Here is a 9,244-nt window from a genome sequence, read left to right as displayed (position 1 = left end):
TTCTACTCTTTGCCCTTTGTCTCTTTCCTTTGCTCTTTCTCTCATTCTATATTCTAGAATCCACCTTGGTTTCTTTCCAGTCTTGGAGCTCCTGCGTGAACAGGCTGTTACGCTGTGGGTCCTGATACTTTGTATCATTACTTATTCTTCCACAATAAAGAAGCTGCATTTCTAAAGACCGCTTGCTCTGCTTTCCTTCACCGGTACACCCAGCCTGGGGGCAGATGAGAATAAAAAGATCACTGAAACAGCCAAAATGTGTGCCAAAAATAAAGAAAAAAGTTACCCTCGCCTATGGGGTTTCTCACTGGCATGCCCATAAACATATCTCTGGTGCCTAGTGGGCTTTCTGCCACCCCACGGGGGGCAGATAAGGTGCTACTGCCACATCTACCTCCCGGGGGAGGCAGAAAGGCTGTGGCATTTTTGGGAGGGCAGGGGTGGAATTAGCATGGCCATTCTCAGCAGCCTCCACCCTTACGTATAAAAAAAACCCAACAAAATCCCTGGTGCAAATGGAAAAACGTCAGCCCTCTAAAAGTAGAACATGAATCAAATCTGATTAACTATTTAGGGGTCTCAGAAATGAGCATCGTAAATAAAGCGAAGACTGGAAAAAGTGAATAAAATGTTTGAAGGCAATGAATATGAATTTAGCAAATGGAGGTAGCAAATTCAAATGCAAAATTGACTTATTGTAGCAGCTGGAACGGATTATCACTTACTACAAACATGAAGGACTTTACGATATTAGCCCTTCACGAGATTCTGGTTACTAAAACTGCCGGTTCACCGCCAATTAAAATTCGAACATTAGAGACTATTTTTCCAATTATCAAAATATCCGTCGGTCTTAAATGTCTTGACAAAGAAAGAAATAGGGCAAAACATGGCTCAGTTTTTAATGCAAGAATAATATTTACGCGTCGCTTACCAGCGCCGAAGTATTCCTATAAAACATTTTCGACTCTGAAAAAATCTGTCTGGTGTACTAGTGCAATACAGAATGACACCTGCACGTGCGTGGTGTCGTGAAGCACTCGACCAGGCTGTGAACGGGTGTCATACAGAATGTCAAGTGCATGGTAGTCGAGTTAGCGGCCTACCCAGGTAGTCATGTCTCAAAGGCTTGACATGCTGTTGGACATGCCAGGGAGGTGGCAATGTAAAAAGCAGGGTACGAATGTAATCGGGGTCACATAAGAAACGGCGGCAAATTCCAGAAAAGCCGCACGTGCCTTAAAACACTGTCACTCTGTACCCTGAAGGGCCCCAGGAACGTGGGCAGCATCGAAAAGCACCTGTCCCACTGCCGGTCGTGAATACACTGACCAGATAAAAACTTGGCTCACCCGGACAACACTGTATTAGGAGCAGTATAAGGCGCCTTCCTGCCTCCTCCAGCCTTTCATTCTATCCAGAACAGCAACGCCAGCAGCCTAGCCTGGCAGTTTCGACCCGAGAGCAGCAGTCACTGCTCGGTCCGTGCTTAACTCAAACTTGAAAGGGCGAGCAGCCTTTCCAACCCCAGCAACCGCCACACTGCAGTTCCCACCGACTATCGAAGAGCGGTACGGGGAATGGACGCGTCTGTCACTGCCTGTCACCACTTGGATGTTGTGTATGGGTTACTAGGATTGGCTGAGGCGCACTCCACGCTCATAGGCCATTTTATACACCATTAGTGCCGCCCACTCCTAGACGTATTTCAGAATATGTTCAGCTAAGGGATTGGTTGTTATGAGACCCGGAAGTGCTAACATTTACTTTTAATAGCGTCCGTTAGAAGATCACGTATGGACGACGGACATTAGAGAGCCTGCTTGGACGGTCTGCGTAAGTAGCTGATAGGAGAATTTGAGGTTTCGTCAAAGGTCATTCCTACAGCAGGCTAGGTGGGAGGTGACGGAGTGGCTTGTGGTAGTGGAATTTGTTCTAACATGCTTTAAGGGCTTGGAAGTGAACTGTGCCTAGTCTCCAGATGGTGCAAATCGCAGCCAGTAGTCTGTCTGCTTTTCAGCAAATAATGACACTCGGAACACCGGAAGTAAGAAGTACTTGTATTTTAAGGTATAGGATGCCGGCTTAGAGGCTGTGATGAGGTTTATCCATAAGTGCTAATCAAAAACGGTAGACAGGCACGCGGGCGCTCTTCTTAACGTGTCGGGCTAACCTGGTGTAAAAATGGAAAGCACAATTCGATGCTCTAGGGCAAGAGGTGGCCACCTCACTCACAACCCAAATAACCCAAGGGCTTTTAAAATACACAAAAATAGTCCCGATCGCTCTAATTTAAGCCTTTAGGTATTTGTGCGCCCTTATTCTATTTCATTCCCAATAGGAGTTGTATTGTTTAGTTGTCTTTTATTGGATCCACAAGTCTTTCCTTGAGTCCATAAGAAATCTCCTCCTCCTCCTCCTTTGTTCATATAAAAAAACAACTCTGTAATATCAGGTCACGTAATCGAAATACTTTTTAATTATCCACAGCACCAAAGAGTAATCTGTTACATGGCACAGATTACGGAGGAGTTTTTATTTTGCTATAAACAAAAGAGGTGGAGATTTCTTCTAATACGTCTAAGCCCTGAGGAAGTCCGAATCGATTATGCCCCTAGGGCGAAACACGTGTTGGCTGTTATCCGTGTATATGCCATCTGTGGCGACTAAGAAGCGCTACCTCTGTGCATGAAGTGATGTAAAGAAATATGGACTCAAGAAAGTTCTTGTGAATCCAATAAAAGAATACGGAAACAAAACACTCTTATTTGGACATTTAATTTGTTACTTTGATTAGTGAGGGCATTTTTTGTTTATCCGCAAGAGTTTCGTTAAGTTGAAGGCATTTCTTTAGTGCACACATACATAATCATTTTGGGACTATCAAATAGACGCTTTCTATGACAATTGTCATCAGGGGAGTGAAATTCCTATAGCCCGACACTCAAGAAATATTGTTTGGGGTCAACCACAACAAGTTTTCATGTGTATTATGTCCTTTGAACAAGTAGGCCCAACCCCCAGCAGCACCGACCCTTTGGTTGGCAGTTTACAGTACCACATTATGGATCAGGGAAGGGCATTGTCTCCAGTTAATGTAATATTTGTTTTTATTTGGTAATGCTGTTTGAATTTGCATTTATGGCTCATTAATTCTTTATTATTAGGGTGAGCATTCTAAGGAAATGTTGTTGTAAGCTCGGACTGCACTCCTGATAGCGGTTCCAGTATAAACATGTGTACTCCCCTTTTCTAAGTTTAGCAATATGAGGCTATGTATAATGCTTCCAGAATGCTCTCGGAGTAGATGCAAATATTTGCAGAAGCTAGAAAGCAATATGAGACATTTTTCTTTTGCTTAACTACTGTAAAATTTTATGTACCAAATCTTTGCAGCATCATTTATAAAATGTTTTGATGCATGCTAGTATTTCCCAAAAATATTCCTAATGGAAAATCGGTGTAAACAGTTTCATGAAGATTATAGGAAACTTAAAAATAAACCAGCATTGGCAAAGTCAGTAGGTCTGAAATTGGTGGTCAGCCTTTTAATTTTGTCAATGCATATCTTGTTTTGACATATTGACGTTGGAGTTGCCAGGCCCTCACCATTATAACAAACATTGGCCGAAAGCAAAAAAAACAATTGGTCTAAAAAACCACACTGCCGCTAAACTACTCAGTGTGCCAGTATGCTCTTTGAGAAAGAGCAGAATGTTGTCACTCGTAGTGAAGCCAGCCAATGAATAGATAAAGTAAGTTAGAATTTTGATAAACACAAGGGGTTTTAGTTAACTCCAGACATAATTAGGGGCCCAATTATTAAAGACATTTCATAAGTCCATCCATGGTATATGTCCTTGCATTAGCGCAGATTTGCGGCTTTCATGAATTTACAGAAGTAGGTCAAGAAATCTCACTCCTAGAAAAAATATTTGTGAACTGCATTTTAGCACAAGCAAATAAGCATGTGTAGATCTGCTCATGTAAAAATCTGGGTGTTTGCAAGTTCACTTTCTTTTTTTTTTTCTTCTCACAGTTTTTTATTTTAATGAATTAAATAACATAACAATTCAGATCTGCAGTTGTTACGACATCATCATATAATACTTCTTTACAGTCACTCATTCAAACCAGTTTTATCGCGATGCAAGTTCACTTTCATTTCAATCACTTCTTTCCCAACCCTTGAAGACGTTTTACGTCTGCCATTGTCAGGAGTAAATTTCCAACCTTTCTCAGTATTGGGAAAAGATTAAAGAAGAGCTGGTGAAAACCCTAAAAAAAAAAAACGTGTAAGTTAGTAGGTTTGCACAGGCCCAAAAAGGCATTCCAGTCCTGAAACTATTGCTTACCACTTCCTTCAGCTCCAGTATGTAGATCTGTGGAATTGCAGCAAACTAAGGGAATTGCTAGTATTGAAACCCTACTATGATATTAGTCCTGGCATAATCAGAAGCTATATCAAAGATCTTGCATAAAGAGATTGCTGCAATAATTTGTCACCGCACTACACGGCACGAAAGGGCCAAGTGAATTTTTTTACAGGCCGAGTAGATTTATGAAGCAACTTGCCACATGAACCAGTACATATTTGATTAAATTCCACACCCCTGCTCGGTCTTTATATCTCCAAAATGACATTATCTTACCTTCAACTGGCTTAAAACCTTTTTTTCTCTTCTATGCATGTTAATGCGAAAATTACAGTTCCCTGATTAATTTCCTAAATCTCAACCTTCTCTATTCTTGAATGTTGATGTGCTGGGCATATCCTGTAGCTTTCAGTTTCATTTTGGGGGTGGGTTGTTAGGTCGAGGGACCATCCGGTCTGCCGAAGGCAGAACCGGAAGTCCGGAGATCTTATGTTTCTGAGAGTGGCTCTTTAGCCCGCCTCTCTTTTTGGCTCTCCTCCATTGGCTGGCTTCCTAAACGGAGGCCAGCCGTTGGAGGAGAGAGCCGTCCCTCCAAATAGGCTCCGTCTTTTTCAGATTCGGGGGCGTGTTCCGTGCTGTTCTTTACACTTTTTAGCCACACCCCTGAATCTGAAAACCGCCGCTGCGTTTCTCCGAGGCGTTTCTGCTTCGCCTCGGAGAAAGGCAGTCGTGGGCTTGTTTAAAGGTTATTTTTTAGGACTCTGAGAACATATGTATTTTCTTTTATAGGCGTTTCTTGCTTTTGTTATGTGTTCAAAATGTTCCTTGTCAGTTATGCTGTCATTCGTATCGTTGTAATATTTAACTGGAGGGGATGCGCTGCGTGTACACTATTCTATGAGGAACGTATGCTTCATGTTGACTCCTTAACACCATTTGCAGTAGAACCCATATCTGTGGTCGTTTCTTCCCTAACAGCACTATACCTTTCTATAACTGAACGTGGACATTTTGTGGTCTTTAAATGGCCAAACGTATCTAGCTCGAAATTCGCTTGCTTCATTGGTCTATCTTCCATGTCAAACAAACGTTGTCACTCTGCCCTGCCTCCTTTGTGTATTTGGCTCTTGGGAGGGGATGTGGTACGTTGGCTGCACTGCCGACTTTTGTGTTAGAAACCAAGGTTCGAGCCTCGGGGTCGCGTCCACATCCTGTGATTCTGGGCAAATCACATACTCTCCCCGTGCCTGCATGTGTAATGTAAATACGGTGCTCGTGTAAAGCCTTTCAATAGCTTCAGGTCGAGTTCACGCAATATAAATTATGCAATAAAAAAAAAAAACAACACAGTGGTTTTAAAGTAGCAATATTTCCGTTTCGGTTCAAATGGAGTTCTGATGTCTTTTCTTAGACGGCCGTCTTGTGAGCTTCGTCCAACCCGGCAGTGTGTGTTTTTTTTTTTTTTTTTTTTAGCCACACACTACCGGAAGCAATTTCACTGGTGCATACAGTTTACACATTGTTTCGACTCTGTGAATTATTTCAAACCGAGGCTTGGCACGCAAGAGCGGCGTCACTGAACATACAGGAGCCATAGAGTTCCCGGCGGTGGTTTTCTGCTCCTTGTGAATCCATGGCGGGAATCCCACCAGATTAATGGCAACCGCCCACCGTGGTGTTAGAAACCAGGTGAGATTAGCACCACCCTGCTGTTTAACGCCATGAAATACCCATGAGTAGAGTGGCCACCCTTTCTCCTGAACGCAACCATGTCATAGGGAGAGGATGTGGTCCGTCGGCTGCGCTGCCGCCTCCTGGTGCAGGAAACCAGGGTTCGAGCCTCGAGGTCTCGTCCACATCCTGTGATTCTGGGCAAATCACTTAGTCTCCCTGTGCCTGAATGTGTAATGTAAATACGGTGCTATGTAAAGCGCTCCAAAACCTTCGGGTCGAGTTCGCGCTATATAAAGATGCAAAAAAAAAGTCGTGTTTTCGTGGTATCTGACTAGATAGTATAGATTTCAAAAGGAAAGCCAGGACTGCTTTAGACACTCATTTGCTAACCATACCCACGTGGGATGTTTAGGACAGAAACAGTAGCAGTCGCGTTTGAGTTGTATTGTTCACATTTGGTTTGCTTTATTGTAAATATAATTTGGTGCTTCCGATTAGATATCTTTACTTCCTTTTCGTGTACTTGTTCCTTCCAGAGCAGTTTCTTTACCATCCTTTTGATTGGAGAACTTTAATTCCACTGGTTATTTTCAGGCGATTTATGCTTATGTCACATTTTTCGCAAAGCGGCAATTTATTATTTGCATGGTTAAGAGTAGAGTTGCAAAATAGTATTTGTATGAACCTGTATTTTTTGGGGGCACAAAATCGAATATCCGGTCTTAGTAACTTATCGCACCATACACCTATAAATAACGGGTGTAATACATATCTTGTACAGAAGATATATACATTGGTATAGAGTCACTGTGTGTGTAGCATATTAATTGTATCAGTATGAGACTATATTAAAGAATAAACGTGTGGGTGATTTACAGTCACGCTTCGAGCACTACTTTAGAAATGTTCTCATTTTTACTTTTTAAATTGATAGATCACAAAAATTGCAGAAGAAACTGCACTGAGCAAGGCTATTTCTAAAGCTTCTCAAATGTTAGGTTTATCTTTGGCACAGCAGCACCAACATCTGCAGGTTTCACACTTCTGATTTGGTGCATGCTGCGTTATTCCACACCCCCCCCCCCCCCCCCCCCCCCCACCCGACTCCTTTTTCCTTAGTTGTGTATTGAAATTGAGGCTCGAGAGAACTCCATCATTTCCACGTTCCTCCCCCTCCTCCTTCATCACACCGGGCTTCTTCGTCGAGGTTCATTGTCTTGCTGTGTTGTTTTTTTGCAACATACACCCCTGTATTTTTTTCCTTTGTGAGTTTCCAATCACCGTCTCTGGGGGTCTCTCTGCCCTTACCTCTTCCTCTTGTCAGCCTGCTCCCCTTTAATATTCCCAGTCACTTTCTCCTGGCCGTCATTCTGCTAGTCTGGATTCCTCCTCTCCTTCTTAATTTACTATCCCTCCTTCTGGAATCGCTCTCACTTTCCCTTCCTGCCACTTCATTTACCTGCCACACTCCTGCAGTGCTGCGTCCAAACCCAATGTGCACTCACACGGAGCGAGGTCCTGTCAGGAAGTTGTCCGTATCATCTTGGAATACTGATTCTACCACTAGTGATTTAATATACATACCTGGATTATGTAACCACATAGTCTGCGAGTAACAAAATATAAATTAAAATTAAAAAAAGGATTTCTGCCCTCAGCTTGTCCACCCAGTTTTAACTCTTCAGATCTTGAGTGGTGAGGTCCTTTTTCAGGGATTGTCTATCCATCGTTTGGCTTCAGAATTTGTTTTTTGATCGAGTTGAAACGTTGCAGATGTTAAGTACAGCCTACATTTTGAAGAGGCTTCCACAACTATTGTCGCTGTTCAATGTCTATTTGATTTGTTTATGACAAAGGCTCTCTCTTTCACTACCTCAATCTTTCTCTATCTCACTACCTCACAACATCACTCACTGTTTCCATCTCAGTACATCAGAAAATACCTCTCACTCTCTCACTAACTCACTCTTTCACTACCTCACTCTCTCTCACTACATAACTCTCTATACATCACTACTCCCCTCTATCTATATCACTACCTCACTATCTCACTACTTCTCTCTCTAAAAAGATCACTACCTCACTCTCTCACTACCTCACTCTCTATTTCACAACTTCACTCTCTCTAACTCGCTACATCACTCACTCTCTATCTCTCTACCTCACTCTTTCTATCTCACTAACTCACTTTCACTGTGGTGGCTCTGTCTGTGTGTGGGTAACTGTGTGTAGGTGGCTCTGTGGGTGGCTCTATTTGTGTGTGGGTTGCTCTATGTGAGTGGCTCTGTGTGTGTGGGTGGCTCTGTGTGTGTGGGTGGCTTTGTGTGTGTGGCTGTGTGGGTGCAAATGCAATAGGTCTCGCATTTGAGAGTGATTAAGCTATTGACATTGTAAATAACAATGCCGTTTCTTTAACCCCTTCAGTGCCACGCCCTTTCCCCCTCCTGTGCCGGGCGTTGCACTAGTGGGTGGGGTTCATGACGAGATAGTCTCGTCTTGGGCACAGCGCAACCGTGCTCCATGACGAGACTATCTCGTCATGGGCACTGAAGAGGTTAAATGTTTTTAAAACAAAAACATAAAAATAATGTCATGAGCAATGCCAATAGCTCTAACTATAACAATGCTGAGACCATTGCATTTGCTTGTTTTTCCAGATGTATTGGGGTTGTTTTTCCAGATGTATTGGATGGTTCCTGGAGGATGAGGGGGTGGGAAAGTAGCAGATCCACCCCAGTGGTGCTTCCAGGGTTTGCTTTTAAAGAGACATTTCTTGCCTAAGGTGTGCAGCCCAAATAAAGTGGGTTGTATTGCTTTGTAGTATTTATATAGCACTACGAACTCCGTTGTGTGGTGGCAAGCCATATTTTTATATGTTTAGTACAGTAGAATATGGGAGGTGTGCATAGTTGACAGTGTTGTTCTATTTGGAAAGAGTTTTGGTGTCTTGCATGAGGACCCAAGAGGATCGCTTATCCAGGGTAGGGTGCAGTACCTTGAAGTTTGATGAAGTAGGAGGTGTGAGACAAAGGCCCACCAAACATTATTGTGATTAGCTTGCAGTTATAATTTACGCTGCTGAGCCCACATAATGTTATGTTGTTTCTGTTATGCTAGAGGCAGGGAATGGAGTTTGGATCTTCCTGATTGGTCTGTGGTATTGAAAGTGCAGTTGGGGATAAGGTGGCAGGGAT

General features: G+C 42.9%; 1 protein-coding gene across 5 annotated transcripts in view; it reads left to right on the top strand.

Annotated features, from left to right (window-relative positions):
- Positions 1-1,737: 1,737 nt before the first annotated feature.
- MDM4 (MDM4 regulator of p53) overlaps positions 1,738-9,244 on the top strand; it is a 554,746-nt gene continuing 547,239 nt past the window's right edge. For 3 of the 5 annotated variants that reach the window (XM_085651207.1, XM_085651206.1, XM_085651198.1), the window contains exon 1: positions 1,738-1,836. The gene's annotated coding sequence lies outside the window, so the exon portion shown is untranslated. The remainder of the gene's footprint in view (positions 1,837-9,244) is intronic. The other 2 variants (XM_085651201.1, XM_085651204.1) reach the window with 2 other exon arrangements.

This window comes from Triturus cristatus, chromosome 1_1 (genome assembly GCF_964204655.1).
Source record: "Triturus cristatus chromosome 1_1, aTriCri1.1, whole genome shotgun sequence".
NCBI lineage: Eukaryota > Metazoa > Chordata > Amphibia > Caudata > Salamandridae > Triturus > Triturus cristatus.
The sequence above is the reverse complement of the archived record's forward strand: the minus strand, read 5'-3'. Positions and strand labels throughout refer to the sequence as shown.